Raw genomic sequence first — 22106 nt, 5'->3', positions numbered from 1 at the left:
CAGAAACGTTTCTACATGTTAGTGAATAACAAATGTATGAATAACAATGAATGAGAATATCATACTGCATTAAATATGACTGATGTTTTGGCAATATACAAATGAATCACTTTCATTTTTTTATTTTTAAATCTTTGCAGTGTAAAAGTACAATTCGAGAACGTGGGAATACGGCATTGTATAACTAAAACTGACAAATAATTAGAATAAGTAAGGCTTCGAAACGTGAAAAGAAAACTTCACAAAAACTATATATCTAAATGTAACTGAGGTTATGAACATGAATCATTTATAGCTTTAAGTTTTAATGGTAATATTGAACATTCCATATATTACTGAAGTGTTATGCTACACCATTACACAACTTGTATCTATTTTACTTTTCTTATCTACTAACACTTATTTAATTATATGGTAATTTCACTGAAATCATAACCCTATACTGATACATTGCATTATTCTTTGTTTACACTAAGCACGTAATCATTTTATTAAAGAATACGAGATTATAAATAGAATACACTAGCTCATTCGATTATTAAAAAGTATTCAATATACAAATCATAAGTCAAAACAGAATTAAATTCCTTAGTATCCTGACGTATATTGGGAAGTTATTATACTTGGTATTTGTATACGCATTCCATGTTTTATTTAACTTCATGCTGTGTAGCCTACTGACAGAAATTTATAACCGCTGATGTTTTTGTCATAGTGTATATTATTTATTATAGGAGTTGTTGTGTAGTAAAAGTAACTTAAACTTGGAACAACTAACTAATTAACCGACTTATTTTTGCAATGATGAATCGAATTGATCATTAAAAAAAGTATATCAGTTATTATTGTAAACACCTGCTGTTTTAAGTTGCTAAGTAGCTGTTAGTGTACTGATTTATATTTCCAATACTTCATCAGGCCAAACATTAAATGCTTTTGCTAAAAATTTGGATTGAAGTGTTTTTATATTTGATAATTATGAAATATTAAGTAGTATAATCAGAATACACTATAGAAGTTCTTGTTAGAATACTCATATACATAATTATATCACTGATATTTGGAAAATCATATTTTCATTAAAAAAAATTGAAGACTAAGTTAAATGAGAAGTTAATCAAGTATGTGTAATATCACAAACACCATCTGACATTTAATGGCCGCCTTTGTTTAACTGTACGTAGTGATCATGAATTCAAACATCATAAAAGACTGAGATATGAACAAAACATCTATGATTATGCAATGATAAATCCACACCATAGAAAATAATAATGGCTCAAGTGAATGTTTGCTACTGTATTTCGGTCCCTAGGCTTGATAGCTTAATTGCAGTGCTTTTATTGTTTCTCAGGACAATACAATATTAGCTTGTTTCACAATAATGCAAGTCACTGTTATATAAAAACTTTCTATTTGACATAATCCTAATAATCATTAATAAATAATCTGTAATTATTCTACAACACCTAACTTAGTATAAAATATAATAACCTATAAAACTTGCTTTTTCATCGCTATTGTTTTATAAAGTCTTCATTATTAGTATATGACAATGATTTTATGTTGATTACATAGTTAGTAGAATAACCTGGATAAATGTTCTCATTTAGAGTAAAAGCTAACCAAACTAATTATAATGATTCTAAAATTCAAACTTTCACCATTTTCAGTGAAACATACAAGAAATTGGAAACATCACAGTTCATAAGTTTTCGTCGACCTTAACGTGACTATGGCAATTAAGTAAATAGAAAACTGCAGTTTACTAAATTTATGCGCATAAATTTATTGGATAACAATAGTTTTCAAGATTTAACAGTATGAATAACCTGGTTAACCATGTGTGACATACTTAAAAGTATTCTATGATAACCTGTTAAAAAAACAACCAAATTTTTCTGAACGTCATTGAATGCTTGATTTTTAAGGCATTCTGTAAACTAGTGAATTTGTGGAAATATTTTTTAGGTAATGGAGGTACTCAAGAATACGTTGGTTAGTCAGTTAGGACTGGAAACAAACGAAATATTATTTTTCAATATAAAATACTGTAATTCTCAGGAGAAATGAGTGACAAAGTGTGTAATTTAGTTTATTGCACTATGATTTGTGAGTTAATAATAACAGTTTATCTCCTGTTAAATATAAATACACTGAGTTGTGAACCTTTCTATTTGGTGATAGACTGTAGATGATGTTTGCTGTATGTCAGATCGTTTTAATAAAACCCTGTCTATGAAACATTTGGAATATTTTTTTAATCAGAAACTATTCACTTTTCTCTTATGGAGAACAACAGGAATTGTTGGCGCCATCAGAAGCCTACAAAACATATGTTATTCATCCGTCATGGAAATAGTCATTGATTTTCTATAGTCTAAAAGAAATCAAAACAGAAAAAATAGATAACCAAACAAGTTATTTTTACTTAAAATTCCATTTCTTTACCATATTGAATACATTTTGTTGAATAAATATATTGACTTTGGATTGAGTAATTGCATATTATGCAACTGATTTCATCTAAAGAATGAGCATTTACTTGTTAGTGAGTTTTAACTACATTTAGATTTAAATGTATGATGTCTATGATTGAGGAAATGTAACTTTTTTAAACATTCAGTAGAACATTGATTATAATTTTTTAAGATCTTTTATGTGTAATTGTTCTTGATAATTGAAACAACTAGTTTTCAACTTTCGTTCTTGGTTAGCTAAAGGTCAATTTTTCATTAGAACACTATGTTTAGTATTTTCGATAAAGATTACATCAAACTTACGTTAACCATAACAATATGGTAACCAGGAGAGTCTATCGATAAGATTATTCGCTGTACGAAAAACTACTGAATAGATAAGAATATTATGACATTTCGAAGAACATTTCGATAACCCACAGTTAATTTCAAATCTAAGCACAAAGACGAACTGTATAAAAAGAAATCAAGAGTTATTATTGTTCTTTGAAAGTATACATTCAGCTACTATACAATGAATTGAAAGTTACCTTTTCATTTAGTTATATCATTGCTATTTCTTGAATATATCTACAATGGATCCAAATCTTACATCATTCAAATTTTCATCAATAAACATACTTTAAAATGTCAATGCTAATTATTTTTTTTTTCAGTCCAAATCCATATAATGAATAATAAATTAAGGAAAAAGCAATAAAAAAATAACCACCTTATAAAAAAATAATAACAAGTGAATATTTCCTCAGATTTATCTCCATGACGTCAAAATATTGACTAGTATATTCAAAAAAGTGACTAGATATTTAACATTATCTCTTGTATAATGTTTATCATAATCTACTTTTCTCACCTTTCACCTTATGAAAGAGTACCTTGGAAACATGATTTTCAAAAACTTGAATGTCTATTTTTCAAAGAATTTTACTCAAAACGATCATTTTAATGGTGTATTTATTTGATGAATATGCCTCAATAAATCATAAATCATTGTTGAATGTTTTCAGTAACACGTAGATCGTTATAAGTATATGCATAAATTTTATATTCACTGTTTTATTTAGGAAGGAAGTTACCATTCCTATTTTGTTCTCTTATTCTGTCTAAATGGATAGACATTTTATATGAAGCAGATATATTACATAACTATATTCTTTTATATCAATTGTGATATGTTAATTGCCTGTTTTAACAGGCTTTTTCGTTGAAATTTCTTTTTTTATATAGCACAAAATGATTTTGGTTTCTTTCGGAATAACTATCCACAGAATTGTAATCATTTCACTATATGATGAATAATGATAAATAGCACTAAATATTATTGGATAGTTGTTTGTGATACGTTACATACTAGTCTCAGAACATATCGGTTCTTGAATGACGAATTATCTGTTTCATAATTTAAACTTTATGGCAGCTTATAAAAGACAATAATAAGTGTATTGCCTCAATGGCACAAAAAAATAAAAAAATAACCAAGTTAGTTCACGAGTAAATAATGACATTATTTTACTATATTAAAAATAGCTAGTGCCCTGTTACTGTCATAAAAAACAGGCATATCTTAATGTCTCATGATAAAAAATTTGTAACATCTTGACCCCCACACCTTTAAATTGAATTCAACAATAAACATTATTTGAGTCATATTGAAAAGAAATTTTATTTTATGGTCAATATGCACTGATTCAGCGAACAGTTGTACATAATTCAGTTAGTATTGTTTGTTCGAACCTTCCCATTGATGTTTAGGACTGAAACTGGTCAGTCTCTAATTGGCGTATGTACATACTTTGCGTATTGCCTCGATATAGCCTTAATTCACAAGCATTGTAAGCAAAGATGGATAGTGGCTAGCAGTGGAAGATTCAAGAAAACAATACTAAGTAAATTTAAACTTCACCCCATTGCACAAACAAGTGACTATCAGTATTCAGTAAGTGAGTGGATAACGCGATGGCGTTTGAAGTGAAAGGTACTAGATTCGAGTCCGAGAGTGAACATTAACTCAGAGATGCGGGTACACCCAGCTGACGAGTCCCAAATAGGACGAAACACGCGTCCTGCATTCCACTGCTAGCCACTATCCATCTTTGCTTACAGTTTTACATAATGTAGTAAAATTTGAATAACTAATAGATAGTAACCAGATGAGTTATTCACTATAGTTGTAGACCTATAAGGTGTTGAATTTTACATATATTTGCATTGGATATATACACAAAAATATTTAATTCTTTACCTTGGTAAATTATTAAAATAAAAACTGAAAGGTGTATAATTAACTACAGTTGATGTACTTATGATATATTCCACGAGAAAAGAAGTATTAGTCGAGAGACATGAATTTCTATATATCAACTCTGATTTATTAATTTAAAGTATATTCAGGCTGAAAAGCAGTTAAAGTATTTTAATACATTAGAGCAAGTCATGTGATAAGGATAAAATATCTTTCAAGTATGGTGTTTAAACTATTGCACTCATACAAGGAGTTTCTAACAAATTTTCTTTAGAGTTCAGTATTTTAGATAAGTTAGGTTCGACAATTAATTAAAATTATCGAAAACAATTATTATTCACGAAATAAATATTTACTAAACGATTCTGGATTCATGATTAGATGATGAATTTAGAGTGTGTTAGGGTATGAATGCCAGTCATTTAGTGTAGAAAGAGAAGAGAAGAACGTATGTGTACTGAAATCTGACATGAAAAGAAACCATTAACTATAAATGGCCATAAGCTAAGGTCGGAGATAAAAAACTCGTCAATCTGATTGGTAGTCATAAATTAACCTTATCATAACAAGTATGAATTAAATCGGGTTCCTTGCTATGTTCATATCCAAATACTGAATGATTTAAGCACATAGTGAAAAAGAAGTTACAGAATAAATTAATACTCACTTATTAATGGTTTTGATATATTTTCGACAATTTCCATTTTTCACCGTTTCGTCAAAGAGGTTGAGAGTAGACTGATGAAAGAAACCTTGAAGATCTTTTTATTTCCTTTCCTCAAATATTCACAAAAATAATTTCCTTATTAATATCATTCATATCTTCCAAATCTGATTTCAGAATATACTGACGGAAAACCTCTTATCTCATTTAGCGTTTGTAAAGCGAATTCATTGGAAATGATGCGTAAATGAAGAATCATGAAAAGATGTTGAAAATAACTGTTTTTATTATTGTCTAGGTTGACATTATATTTCATCTGTACAAAACATTTCACCATTTTAAGCTTGTCAGACGATTATTTCACAGCAATTGAAGTAGCTACAGGATTATAATGGTTATCTATTTGGCACATTTTTAGTCATCTAATCATCCATTAACTTTCCTTTTAATATATCACAAAGTCAACTTATTACTTGACTTTTCAAGTCACAAAAAAAAAAGATTTTTCTAAATGAAATCCATTTTTCATTATACTATGTGTTATCTAACACGTAGGCAGTTAGAAATCCTTGTGTAATTAAAGTAAAACAATTCTAACATTTAATACCTAGTTTAATATCTGTACTTATGGCAACTCTCTGAATCAATTTTATGAAGTAAATTCATCACTCGAAATATTTTATCTCTATTTTCTAAGTTGATGTCTTCGCAATCTTCCATGAAATACACTTTTTCAGACATTATACACAGTGCAGAGGACATCGATTGACTTAAGATTTTTCAATGTTTCATAATTGTTCAATCCAGTTACTGTTCTGATAAGACTATGACCTGTTACTTTTATTCCAATTATTAGAATGTTGTCAATTAGGTTGAAATCAGTTCGTCGAATAAATTCCAATGATCTCATTTAACTCTTTAACATAAAAGAGATGAAGAGTGGATATAGCATTTCTACTAGTTTTCTTATTCCAAAGACTTACTTTAAATGAGTAAAAGCTCAGATGACAGTATACAACTTTTACAAAAAAAATCGAGTATCTGTAAACAGAAGGTTAAAAATCATTTATCTCAGCAGAGTGAATTGAAAGTTTAGGAAATATATGGCAGTAATAATTTTCTTATGTTTCATATAATGCAGAATCTAGTTGGAAAAGGAGATTATGATTAGGTCTCAAACCAATTTCTTAAACTATTATCTACCCTTATTGATAATATTCGACAACTGTTCTGTGTTGTTTCAAATGTTTGCTTTTTATATCGATCCATAACAAACAAGCCAACAAAAAGTCCCATTTTGCACGGATCTCATGTTTCTCTTATCTATCAGCTATCTTTTAACATATCGAATATTGTCCAGTTGTATAAGTAGAACACTTTAAATTTGTCACTGAATAATCAAGTAAGTTTTCAACAAAATTCAAATTGCTCATTATTCTTTAGGAATATTTTAATCACACTTTAACTTGAGAAAATTGAAAAGCTTTTCGAAAATAGTGTGAAATAGGATGTATAAAGAAACTTGTGCTATTATTATTATTACTACCACAATCTATAATGAAATATTTAAGACTTTTGGAAAACGATTAACACTTTTATTATTTACGGGTACACCTTGGGATTTTAGTGCGAAATACTAGATATTATCTGTTCAAGATAGAAGATGCCAGTGAATCTAATAGGATTATATTTTATTGAAAAAGAATTGGGACAAAAGAGACAAATATCGAATAGTCGAGAGAGAAAAGCGAAGATAAGATGTATACGTAAAGAAAACCAGTCGGAAGACTAAACTGATTTCAAAGTCCAATAACACAATAATGGATTTATAACAATTACATAGATCACCCTATCATTTATAAATGCAACCCTTTCATTCTGGAAGCTGCACATTAATACATTGTTACAAGAATTAAAATACTTTGAAAACGTTTAGAAAGCAGACTGAGGTTATCTAAGTATTGACCATTTATATTTTACCTGTATATTACAGAATAAGTAGAAGTTTTCAAGTATTGTATTTAGGCTTCCATTCTCTTCAGAATGCATAAATTTACCATATTCACTGGCAAAAGACGAATTGTCACTAAACTAATGAATCAAATACATTGATGACATAATTGTTATCAACTGATATATTGTACCAAATATTAGTAATTTTGTGCCGTTTGGTTTTATAATGACATATGAATGAAATTCAAGATCAAATTAATAAATATTTTCAGTCCTATTAGAAAATATGATCTAAGAAACTTATTAAACTAATCTATAATTGAGTATTCTTTTCGATAAATTCTCTTCAGGTTCTACAATTATATATACAAATTAATAATCCGAAAAAATGGTCAAGTTAAAGGCAAAGTACATCGTTTAAAGTATGTCAATTTAGGATTATCAAACCAAATAGAATAAAATTGGTAACATTGATATAACTCATATAGAATCAATAGTAATCTTAGCTATTGGATGACCTAATTTGACTATGTACCTTTCGTAGTCAAATGTAATTGTCTCTCTTATCTTTTATAGTTGAAAGCGTGAGTCAATGGAAGCTAGACCACCAGGGAAAACCTGGAAGCACTGGACGGCCGTTTCGTCCTATTGTGGGACTCCTCACAAAAACCCCTTCTCTTATCTTTATTCACAAATCTTCGTATTATTATTGGTTAAACATCATTATTATTCTCCCCTAGACATGATTCATTCACTTCGCATTGATCCCTCTTTATTACGTCTTACTAATTTCCCACACATTTTAGTCTTCCACTCGATTAAATTGTAAAATGCACTATCATATCTCTCTCTCACCCTATCTGACCCATATTTATTCTGATCACAGATCTTAAATTTTCACTTAACATATATACAGATTCAAGTTAACATTCTATATGGGTCATATCAATATTAACAATTTTATTCTATTTGGTTTGATAATCCTAAATTTACATGCTTTAAACTATGTACTTTGCCTTTAACTTGACCATTTTTTCGGATTATTAATTTGTATATATAATTGTAGAACCTGAAGAGAATTTATCGAAAAGAATATTCTTCGTTCAAATATTAGACTTTTAATATAATGGGGATCTTTAAACGATTATAATTGAGTAGCTAACAAAACTCAGGTTAATATGTATTTTGGCTTGAAACTTATTATAGGATTATATTCTAATTGAATAAAAAGCATAATATTCTCTCTTTGAGTATTGCTTCAAAATTTTATTCGGCTTGAAAGCAGGACACTAACCATCATGACATTTTTATAGAGTTTTAAGGAAAATAGTTCAGATGAGTCTATGAATTCCCCCCCAAAAAAAATTATTTTTAATGAAAAATTCAGCCAACTGGCAAATTCAGTTGTCGTAAATTCTGAAAACAAAAATGACGTTTATTAAGACAATCTACGACATTCAGTAGCTCATTATTAAAAAAATTATTGATCATTCCACAAAAACGCGTTTAAAATAATCAAAAAGTTTGTCAAAAAAATTTATTACTTACATAATTAATTCATGTAGAAGTCTACCAACTAATTAATAGTAGATAACTGGTCACTGAAAAAAGATAACCACGAGAAAAGAAAGTTCCCCTTACACAAAACATCTGATAATCTGAACTAAAGATGAAAAAGTAACAAAATAATTTCATGTTTAAATTCATTTAGTATTGTTTGTTTGTATGTTCCTATTGATGTTTAGGACTGTAAACGATCAGTCTCTTGTTGGCGATAACGCGATGGCGTTTGAAGTGAAAGGTACTGGGTTCGAGTCCCAGAGTGAACATCAACTCTGAGTTGCAGGTACATCCAGCTGAGGAGTTCAAAATAGGACGAAACGCGCGTCCTGGATTCCACTGCTAGCCACTGTACATCTTTGCTTACAATTTCTTGTTTGTTGCCCGAAATTTAGTTAATCTAAAATGGACATTAATAAAATAACTTTTTGGAACATTCAAATGTGACGACATTTCGGATTTCATAAAATAACTGCTAAAATATTGTGAAGCATAAATTATTTTACGAAAAAAAAACTTTTGATTCCTTTCTTTTCATATTTTGATAACATTAAAATTTATTTGACTAGGTTGGAAACAATGCTTGAAGAAACGATCTATGTTAGTTGACATTATCAGAAATCGAACCAGTGTCCATCTGGACTCCAAGGGAATGCGATGTTATTAAGTCTTTGAACCAGTATCCAATGATAGAAGTCTTTAATTTTAGTTGAATCTTTGTTCCATACACATGACATCAAAATATTATGAATGTAGATTTTTGAATAAATAATCCTTACTGTAATAATCATATACTTAATAGCCACAAACGTCATAATTTACTCTCAAAACCATCCACTAATATGACTAAAACACAATAAAGACAATATGATAAAGGGAAGAATATGAAAACTCCTACTCAGTGGTATAAATAGCAAAATGCCCTCCATGAGTACTGTGTGTCTTACGCTCGGTCAAATGCAGGACCTCGTGAAGGGGATACAGTAAGGAGTTTAGACTTCGGGATAAAATCAGTGTCCGAATTTTCTTGATTTTAATTAATTTACCAACTAATGTTTATAATTAATAAAAATTAAACAAGTTAGCTTTCAATTTTTTCCTAAACTATCACGTTATTCTGACAATCCAGGTGATTAACAGATAAAAGTTAGAAAGTACATTAGAATTTGCATGACCGGTGTTTCCCTTGTCTATTTAAAATTTATGTATACTGTATTGAAATACCACTGCCAACGTCATCATACTTCGTTTTGTTCTAGACGCTTCCCAACCAAAACTGACATAAATAAAAAAAATGCAAAACTATCTTAAAATATACGTACAAGTTAGTCACTTAAATGTTGACTGAGAATTTACATCGAATGTAGATTACATCCTATGGAATGTCTGTCAGAAAGGTTATTTTACACAAATCTCTAAATTTAAATGAAAAGTAGAAATAATTGAACTAACTGATGATTCTGATAAAAATTCAGCTTATAGTAAATAATAAATAATTCAGTATTCGTATGTCAGCAAAGTTGTTGCCACTTCGATGCATATAAGAAATAAAATCTGGGTTTAATGAATGATATTTCCTTTCCTAAAAACTTATAAGCTTCACAAGCTTATCAAGGTTCCTTGCACATATACTGTTTTACAATCGATAAACTTCCATGAAAAAGTCTTTGTTCGGTCCGAAACATATATGTACTACTTTGGATAGATTGAGATGATGATGAAACAAGCAAATATTCATATTGTTTCTAAAAATAATAAACGAACAAATACCCTCTATTCATTTGAATAGAAACAAAACACTTGAAAGTTTGAAATATATTATTCAAGAAATCCATAAATTTCAGCCCCATAAAACATGGATCTCGATAAATCATTTTTGATAACTGCACTAATTATGAACGATCAGAGGTTGAAATATACTGAAATCGTTAAAAACTGAAGTATGTACATCTAGAGATTTTTGTATCAACCAGGAATACAACTTTTATTTCATTATTCCCTAACTTTCTTTAAAACCAATAAAAACACCATAAGTAATTTGAATACAGTTATGGGATGTTTTACTGAATTTCAAGTTACCTGTTTCATCATATCAATAAACACCCAAGATCACTGAGTCCTCATCATCTAAAATATCAGAAACTTCATTCAGTCAATTATCTGATTCTTCATACTTATCTTTAGTATCCGAATTACTTTAAATTCAATGTTCAATTTTTGTAGAATTAATTCTATATAGTCACGACAAATAACCAAAGCGTTCATAAATCAAAACAGATAAGATGTATCTAGGAAATTCTCAGGGAAAATGAACTGAGTAAAATGTTTTATTATTTATATGAAGTTGTTCATTTTATCTAAGAACGACTTAAAGATCTTCAGAAGGGGTTTTGTGGAGATTTAGTATTTTCATAATTGAAAGCATGAGTCAATTGAAGCTAGACCAACAAAGAAAACCTGAGGAGTCCCACAATAGGACGAAACGGCCGTCCAATGCTTCCAGGTTTTCCATGGTGGTCTAGCTTCAATTGACTTATGCTTTCAACTACAAAAGATCTTCACCAAGTATCTTGTTCAATAATAAACTTAAGAGATAATCAATAGAATAACTAAAAATATATAATTCAATAAACTAATAATATTCATATGCAATTAAAGAATTTATCAAACGTATATACCGTGGATTAACATACAAAACATGTTACCAGATTCTTTCATATATTTTTGTTCACTTTAAATCTACCGGTCAAATGTATCTCAAATTACTTTGTCATTTTGTTGTGTTCGATTACTTTAGATGTTAAGTAATCAGCAGATATCTACTAAAAGGGTTGGGAGTTTTGATTTGATAAATGTTTCTTGGTTTTGATTCTTAATAGAAATGAATTGCATATTGCAATACCAATGATTATAATTGAATTAAAATCAAGTGAATCAGTAGTTAACAAACTTAATTTTGCTTTTCTAAAACTTTAAACCATGGAGATTAACTTGAAGTAACGTGGATACCCTAGTCAAGACATGAAAAATCAACTGCATAACTTGTTGTGGCTAAAGTTTGGTTTAATTTGTTTTGACTGAAATAGATTGCCTCAACTCCTTAATCTTATGAGTTTATCCTTCCACTTATGATTTTTACACTGACAACAAATTACATATAATATTTATTCCTCGAATACCAGCTTTACCAATGATTTTTGTTATAATTAGCTCCAATTCTATGATGTCAGCACTACATTGAATAAAACTTTGTTCTCACTTTTGAAATAACGAGCACCCATACGCACACATTAGTATTCTTATTGACAAATATGAACACATGATTACAGAAAACAGCGAATTCTCGATTTCCATATTTTAAAATCTATATAACTTCATCTATATACTAGACAGACTGAGTCAATCATAACTCCTGTATATCACTTACCTTGGTTGGTCAATTTATAGCAACAAAACGTGGGTAGATTTTTGGAGAAAACAGTTCCAATATTTGAACATTATTCTGACTATTCAGTGAAGATCACTAATTCAGTGAACATGTCAAATATAACTAGCTTACATTACAACTATTCTATTCAGTTTAAAAGTTGAACCATTCATAAACTCAATTCTTTTTCCTCCAAAAGTATTTAGAAATTTTTAGTGACGTTAAGAAAACACTCCAGTTTTTTCTGTATCTAATGATCAGACATTTCTGTCTTTCAAATTATAATCAAACAGCTGATTTCTATTCAAGCATTGAAAATCAACATTTTGTTTATTCATTTGTAAATAGGATTATATATTTATTCAGTAAAGTTCTTGGTTCGTTAAGCATTATAGTATGAAATGTTTTCATTTATTTGATCAAAACTTATAAATATTACTAAATAAAAGGTTTATAATCAAAGATGGATAGTGGCTAGCAGTGGAATCCAGGACGCGTGTTTCGTCTTATTTAGGACTCGTCAGCCGGATGTACCTGCATCTCAGAGTCAATATTTACTCTGGGACTCAATTCCAGTACCTTTCGCTCCAAACGCCATCGCGTTATCCACTCAGCTACTGAGTCCTGATATCCACTTGCTTGTGCAATGGAGTGAATTAATAGGTTTGTTTGTCATTAATGTCTAGACTGATATTTTATCGATGTAATTATTTATCAAAGCATTTTCTAACAAAAAAAACAAATCGATTAGGTTGGTCAGAATATTTGTTTATTATGGCATAAAATAGAAGTTTTGATGCCAATCAGTCATAAAAAACAACTTCATTTTGCTGAAAATCCCCAAAAACCGAACAATAAAGTAATAATCGAAATCATGAGTTAATTGAAGCTAGACCACCATGGGAAACCTGGAAGAAATGAACGGCCGTTTCGTCCTATTGTGGGACTCCTCACCAGTGCGCATCCACTATCCCGTCTCGCGAGATTCTAACCCAGAACCTATTGGTCTGAATTTTAATGAATTTTAATTTCAAAAAATCGCTTTTAAAAAAACATACCATTCTGATATTAATCAACATATGCTCACTAGTGACTGGCTTCAAGAGGTATTTCCTGGAGTTCTGGTTAGAAGCAGTGAACAGTGGAGTTCAACTGGGTCTGTTGTGAGATAGTGACTCACTGAAGACAATGGTGGATGGTTGCTCAATTTCATGGATTGGTTGAAGTCAAACATGAACACCGTTGGATAACAGCTCAGTGGTCTAGGGGTGAAGCGTTCGCGCGCGAGACCGATAGGTCTTGGGTTGGAATCTCGCGAGACGGGATTGTGGAATCGCAGTGATCAGGAGTTTCACAATAAGATGAAACGGCCATTCAGTGCTTCTAGGTTTTCCATGGTGGTCTGGCTTTAATTGACTAATGACTTCAACCATAATAAATAAATAATAAAATCTCCACGAAACCCCCTTTTGATAAGTATCAATCGCATACGTTTTGGTGAATAACTCCGAAATAATTTCTTTAAAGTTCTAACTGTAAGTGATGAACTATTTGATTAACCACCTACAAAGCAAGAACTAGCAATTAATCACTGACATTAGGTCAGAATCATACTTTGATTGTAATTGAAAAGAATACACAAGTTAGTTCCAACTCAATGTTTCAATGGTAGCATACTAGTCAAACAACCCTAAAAGTTTTAAATCTGGTCCAGCATCTATTGTTGTTTGCCTAATGCCTAATCATCCTAAATAAATATAGAATAACTGCTACAATGCCTCCTGTTCTGAATGGCACTTTTTTCTTCTGAACAAATTTAAGATAAAATTGAAATGAAGGATAAATATGAACAAAACATTGCTTCCCTGTCAGTTAAAAAAATTAAGATTCAGTTAATAGACCTTTTTTTAGAAGATATCATTTGCAAATCATATATAACTAGTGAAAGCGGATTTGTGGAGATCGTAGAGTTTACACGGTTTAGATCATTAAGTGACATTAGCTAAACCGTCATTGAAAACCTGGAGGCGCTGGATCCTAATTTTGTCCTAGTATTGGGCTATTCAGCAATGAGCATTTACAACCCAGCATCCGAGAATATAATCCGAAATCATTCGTCTCGCTTAACCTCTAGACCACTCACTCGGTGAAAATTCTACATAGTCTGGATCCCAATTACATTACATATAAAGTAGTCTTTTTGAAAGTTAATTTCTACGGTGTTATTAAAAACGTATACTCTAAAATATACAGAAAAATGTTTCATGATAGTAAGAGCAATCAAAAATTCTATGGGAAAACCAATTTGAAAGTGAGTAAAATGTAAGCCAATTGTTCATTTGACCTATACATTTATTCCACTTTTAACCAAATGATCTAAGTTTGTTTTTTACAGCTTCTTGGTCTGTATTATTTTCAAGCCAATTTGTCTGACTTTGTTGATAAATTCAGTAGATGGATAGCTTAAAGTGATTATAGTGACGAGACGAGAATGGTAAAATTCTAGTAAACATAACAAGTTAATTAAAGTGCATCTTAAATAAAAGATAAGAAAAATATTTGAAAATTCATTTGAGGAGAAATCTCTACTAGCTAATCACACATCACAGAGGAAGTGACACATTGATAACCTACTCTTTTCTTTCTCTCTTTAGCTTGATTAAACCAATGTATAGTTGAAGCTATTTGTTTATTGAGTAGTGTAACCACTTTAAAAAGATCTATTTGATGTAATGTTTTCATTTTATCACTGTCAATTGCACAGCATACCAAAAAAATCATTATCAGAACGAGACTTTCGGGTAAATGATGTAAACACTCACAAGATCGTTAAACAATATTGATGAATTTATTATTATATATTATTATAGTCTGATAGATTGTGTTTAATATCTCGTTTAATTTGTACTATATAGTCAACCGTATCTGAAACATGCAGCTATGAATTTTATAAATATTGCTTGAGGAAACAAAATATATTTCTTTCTCTCGAATTTCTTCTTACATAAAAACTGAATTCTAGCTTATTTCACATTTTGATGTACTAATTCTTTTGTAGCTTTGTCTGAGAAATGCTTATGAATAGTAAAATTATGAAAACTTTTCACCAAAACCACCATAAAGTATATTGTTATCCTAATTTTTTGGTGTTATTGAAATTGTTGAATTTTATAGTTGACATAACTTGCTAACTTAAGCTAAATATTCACTAGAAATATTAACGCTTGCCAAGAGAAGTGAAAGTTCTAGGTCCAATACACAACGTAATCACATATTTGCACTGCTGAGGAGTCCGACACTGGGACGAAACATCCACCAGTGTTTCCTTGTTTTAAAATGTTTTCAAAGTAACATCAGTCCGTAATGTAAACTATGATATTTTCGATGTCTAATTCATGTAAGTATTGGTAGTTTTCGGATATTAATATGTATTCACTTATCAGCAACATTATTTTCTGATCATTTACTTGTATAAAGCTCTTTAATGATTAACTGGATGCAAATCTATAAACTATGGTATAATGATTCAGAAAAGTGTTGTCCTTTTGGTGAACATATGAAATTTTGTTGAATATTTTCACTAAAATTGTTAACCAAATACCATTTCAATAAATTACATTTTTTTGTTACACCATATCACATTTATACCATAGTGATTTCTGTGATAATAAAAGATTTATGATTATTAGGTCAAGTAATTTAACTCTCACTTTAATGCTAACCTGACACTGTCTTCTTTGTGATTTATTTTTTATAATGTTTCTTATAATTCTCCATTTTATCAATTTTGTGTTTACGAAAAATTTGAAAACTAAATGGAGTAAAGAAAGCCTTATTTGTCAAGCGGGCATTACTTAAAAAGTTAGAACCGTCTATATTTCATTGTCCAGTTCAGGTAGTGAATAGTGAATGTGTTCATTTTATTCTATAAAAGCATTTTAGATTATTTCAATCTTAATATTATTAGTTTCTTAACTTAAAAGTTTTTTTAATTATCTCTTTTAAAGGTACTTGATATATACACAATATTTACAATGAGTTTGAACGTTTCTAATGCTGATTAGGGTAATAAACGATTGAGAAAGAGTACACGGTCATTATATGCTCCTCCAGGAGGGTAACAGGAGTAAGTAAGTAACAAGGTCATTTATGAAGGTTTAAAATAATTATTCTTCATCCTAAAATAATTATGGCAACTATCCTACAGCCAATTTTGATCATAGTTCATTTTGGTTAAACCCTTTTATCAACTTACTTACAGACAATGTTATTTGAACAGTAACAATTCTCATATTTCTCTACAACATTATGAATCACTAGATCACATGACAGAATCGAGATAAGATGTTGATCGCTTAAATATCACTCTATGATTCATCCTCCTTCCCATGCGTATATGTACTCAAATCGTATTATTAAATTTTGCTTTGCATTGCTGCGGCCTTATATAATATCACCATAAATTTGCCAATGCAACTGCTCGCATATAATTATTCACCTAACCGCTTCAAATTCGCTCGATGTGCTCATAGGTTTATGATCTGCGCTATTGGTTAATAAACTGTAGTTGCCTTTCCTCATTGCCTTCTGATTTCAAACATTGTTGAGGTTCATATAGTAACGGTTATGAGGGTGATCGGTTAACGAAGCAAAGTCACTACATTTTTCTTCTCATTTACTTAGATTCATAGTATTAACTGAAATTTGGAAGTTTAATCCGTCTTTATTTATTGGGAGTTTTATTTTAAATATTAACAATTTGTGAAATAATTATATTTATTATTAATTATAACATTCAGTAGTGTTTATTTGTTTATAGTAAAAGATTTTTATGATAAGAAAAGTATTATTACTAAGTGAATTCTGAATTAGATTCGATTAACTTATTATATTTTGTTCAATGTACAATAATTTTCACAATGTAGATTCATTATTTAAATTAACATACATTAATAATTAATTGAAACAAGGATAAAACAGATGAAATGAAAATGTTTAAAAAAGGAAAATACATGCTTAGTTTTGATAGTTCAGATCATGAATCGATTGAAGCTAGACCACCATGGAAAACCTGGAAGCACTGGATGGCCGTTTCGTCCTATTGTGGGACTCCTGGGTTCGAATATCGTGAGGTGGGATCGTGGATGCGCACTGCTGAGGAGTCCCACAATGGGACGAAACGGCCGTCCAGTGCTTCCAAGTTTTCCATGATGATCTAGCTTCAATTGATTCATGATTTCAACCATTAAAATTACTATAATATCCACAAAACCACTTGCTTAGTTGTTAAATAAGCTTTCCAAAAAAATAAATAAATAAAACAAAAATAAAATGTTTAACTTTAATCAATGTCAATTGAATGTTTAGATTCATGTTTATACTTAATGGAAATTGATTACGATTTTGTTTGTTTACAATGAATTATTGTCTTTTCTAATAATTTTGTACACAAACAAACGATCACTTTATAGTATATATGTATATACTACTTAATAAACAAACTATCATAGTAGATTATTTGAAAATGTCATAAATTAAAGCATATAAAATTAATTGATAAATAGTATTAAAACAATAATGACTTTGATAAATCTAATGTTGCCCTACAAAATAACTAACTGATGTATAATTAAGAAAAGGTATAGGATAAAAAGAATAAATTACTATTATCATTATTACTATGATTCTTAAAACGTATTTCTATTGTATGTAATTATATGACAGTTTATATGGATAGAAGTTGATCAAGTATTTGATAATGTTTTATAGAACTGATAGAGAAGGAAGTTGATTGATGAACGTACGATGTATATCAATTAGATTTATAAAATATAAGGTAAACAGATGTCAATATTCCTCAATTGTAGATATTTTATACCGTTTAACGTGAAAAAGAAATCATAAACTTAATATGTTTTCCGTAGTTGAAATCTACATTTTACAATGATTAGTTGCGTTTTCTAAATATTTGGGTAGATGGTAACTAAATGACAAGTTCTTTAGTAGACGATTGCAAATTAGTGCATGTGGAGGCAGTAAACCTGACAAAACACCTCTGAATTGATCGTTTTAAAGATGATTCATAAATACTTCTAGGTGCGTAAGTCACAAATACAAGCAATCATAGAATTTATGTTTACCAGTATTTGTTACTAACAATAAAAGTGACATCCTGTAACTTAGTTTGGACAGTGTAAAAACATGTATGAACTAAATTGTTTTGGACCCAAATTACAACTAAAATACGGTTAAAATGCTAATTCCTGTAGGAATGTTTTTCGTGAAACTAGGTTTCGTACCAGCTATACAAAACACAATAATACTATATTCACGAGTTTTTAGTGCGATTATCTCTTTGCCAAAACTCACTGCAATGTTCTTAATTACCTCAAGTGGTTTTAAGAAAATGATACAGATATAACCTATTGTTCAACTCCTGTTTTCTGTACAGACATAGAATGTATCCCACAAATGAACAACCATTAGCTTGTTATACGGTAATATAATCAATCTTTGTTTATTTAAATGCACTTGAACAAAAACAGTCACAGTGTAAATTGAAGATACAAAGAAATATCATGACTTAAAGGCCAAAACATAAAGAGGATTGCTTAAACTTGGCTTCGAGATGAAATAGCAGCAAAGTACATATCATGACAATGGGGTTACGGTGATTTTTTTTATTTGAAGTCAATGCTTATCATATATTGACGTTATCTATAAAACGCATATATCCCAAGGAGCACTAGATGAGACAAACACAAAGGTGGAAGCGCTAATACAGTTTCGTTTTATTAGCTGGAAGGAAGTTTTCTCAAAACTCCCTTACCGTCTAGATTTCTTATAATAACCGAGTCACTTGCCCTGTAAAGTTTTACGGCTATTTGCTACAAATAAAGCCGCTTTATGTACTTTATTGAAACGGTCCAAGAGAAAATATATGGGTACTGATGTACAGTAATACAGCTAAGTACACAGATCGAGATCAGTTGCAGATGGCTAAACGTATTCATTCTCTACATTTCAATTTACCATTGTACATATAATTTCTCTAATTGTGTCCTCTATTTCCGGCTTTTTTAATACCGCTGATAACGTCATTATTAGAATACTTCTGGGGTTTGTTTTGTTAATAATAGGTTTGGTAACTTGAACTGATATGTGCTTTTTCCATAATCTACTTTGTTTAAAAGTGAGTAACATTTTATATGATGAAAATCGCTTTTTTGTGGTAAATCAAATATGTATTTAATAAAGTTGGATTAGTTACATCCTAAAAAATACACAAAAATTAAACATGTAGTTCATTAAGAGATTACTCAATCACATAAGAACCATCCCTCATACTTGAAGTCACTTAATAAAATAAGGTAGCTTGAAGTATGACATAATCTATACACGAGTTTATGCACATGAGGGTTAGGATTTATTAACTCAGATGAAGAATAACGTAATTTTCACTATCTTATTAAAAAAATTAATCTGTTTGTTGTTGACAACACTATGTTTTCAGCTAATAAACTGTGTTCACTATCTCTGTTAACTGCTTAAAAGATAGACGCAATACTGATGAAACGAGAAAAATGTTAAATACAGTGACCATAACGGTGATTTAAAATAGCGACTAGTTTTAACCATTTAAATAAGTAAGTAATCTTCTCAGAAAAGATCAACAACGTTTGCTAAACTTCATTGACTATGAGGAGGCGTTTGACACTGTGGACCGGAGAACATTATGCAAGCTTCTTCGAAACTATGGAGTTCCTGAAAAAACTGTCAATATTATCCGGAACTCATACGACAGTGCAAAGTGGTGCATGGAGGACAGTTGACAGTAAGGACCAGGGTTAGACAAGGCTGTCTACTCTCCCCCTTCCCCTTTCTTCTGACGATTGACTGGATTATGAAGACCTAGACATCTGAGGGGAAGCACGGAATAAAATGGACAGCTCAGAATCAATTAGAAGATCTGGACTTCACAGATGACCTGGCCCTTCTATCTCATACATATCAACAAATGCAAATGAAGACAACTAGTGTAGCAGCAGTCTCCGTATCAATAGGCCTCAACATACACAAAGGAAAAAGCAAGATTCTCAAATACATCACGGAGAATACCAACCCGAACAAATTTGATGGCTAAAATCTGGAAGATGTAAAAACATTCACACACCTGGGAAGCGTCATCGATGAATATGGAGGATCTGATGCAAATGTAAAGGCGGGGATTGGCAAAGCAAGGACCGCATTCCTACAATTGAAGAACATATGGGACTCAAGACAATTGTCAGCTAATTTCAAAGTGAAAATCTTCAATACGAACGTCAAGACCGTTTTATTGTACGGAGCTGAAACGTGGAGTGCTACTACATTCATCGTCAAGAAGGTACAAGTATTTATAAACAGTTGTCTACGCAAAATACTCAACATTTACTAACCGGATACTATCAGCAGCAGCGTTTTATGGGAGAGGACAAACCAGCTTGCAGATGAAAAGGAAATTAGGAAAAGACGTTGGAAGTGGGTCGGACATACATTGAAGAAATCACCAAACTGCATTACGAGGTAATCCCTAACTTGGAATCCGGAACGGAAGTGGAAAAGAGGAAGGCCAAAGAACACATTACACCGGGAAATAGAAGCAGATATGAAAAGGATGAATGACAACTGGATAGGATTGCACAGGACAGAGTTGGATGGAGAATGCTGGTGGGCGGCCTATAATCATCTACGATGGGTAACAGGCGTAAATAAGTAAGTGATATTGCGATTAAAATTTGATCATTCTTAGTTGGGATACGCTCGTCCTGTGAAAATTGCCTAGTTGTGGTTGGTATGACGGAAGTTAATATAGAATAGATGAAAAATGTCTATCAGTGCAATTCAAAACAGGCATTTAGTCTTGACATGCAGTTGCAGCTGACGAGTACCGAGCAGGACGAAACGCATATCCTGGACAGCAACATGAAATAACATCAACCAAATTCTCTCCGGATTCTGAATAAGTTCAAAACAAGAAATTTTATGCAGTTATAATATCATTTTTATAAAACTGTTGCAGTACAATAAATCTTGTGATTATTTAGTAACATTATAAAAGTGTAAAGCGGCGGCCTGTTTGAACATCTGGGCTATATGTTCCTGTCATCTAGATATTTTAACAAGTTATTTAATTTTATTTGTTTCAGTACATCATGATGGCTATCATTCGCATAACCCAATCAGTTACAAAATGCCAAATCAGAGATATCGTGGTTGCTGTCAGTATACAGCGAAACGAATTTACATTACTTAGATGTAGATTTACTGGACTGTTAACATCTAACTTGTGAGCACTCAATATTTATCGTCAGTATTAACCAAGAACTAAGAAACGGAAACTTGTTGAAATACATTGTGCTGAGAATTTTATACTGTACCAAAAATATAATATTGAATAAAGCTAATAATAATAATAGTAGAGACGTTTATTCACTCTTCATGTTATCGGTTATGCGTGACTAAATGATATAGTTGAAACTTTTGCTATTAATAGGATAGAGCTCTAGTTCTATAAACAACATTTAGGTACAGTTTATGATCTAAACTTGATCATAACATAGTTTCAATAAGCTCTACCTTACCTTACTTTATTCTTTGATTTCTTTTAGATGCAATCTCACTTAATCTCTACAATAACCCTCAATTTATTCAAATGTTTAATGTAATGTTTATTTATCACTTTCTACATTTGTTCTTTAGTCATTCAAGTCGTGTAAAAATGTTTTAAAATCTTATTCA

This window comes from Schistosoma mansoni, chromosome 3 (genome assembly GCF_000237925.1).
Source record: "Schistosoma mansoni strain Puerto Rico chromosome 3, complete genome".
In the NCBI taxonomy this organism is placed as follows: Eukaryota; Metazoa; Platyhelminthes; class Trematoda; order Strigeidida; family Schistosomatidae; genus Schistosoma; species Schistosoma mansoni.
This window is presented reverse-complemented; position numbering follows the sequence as displayed.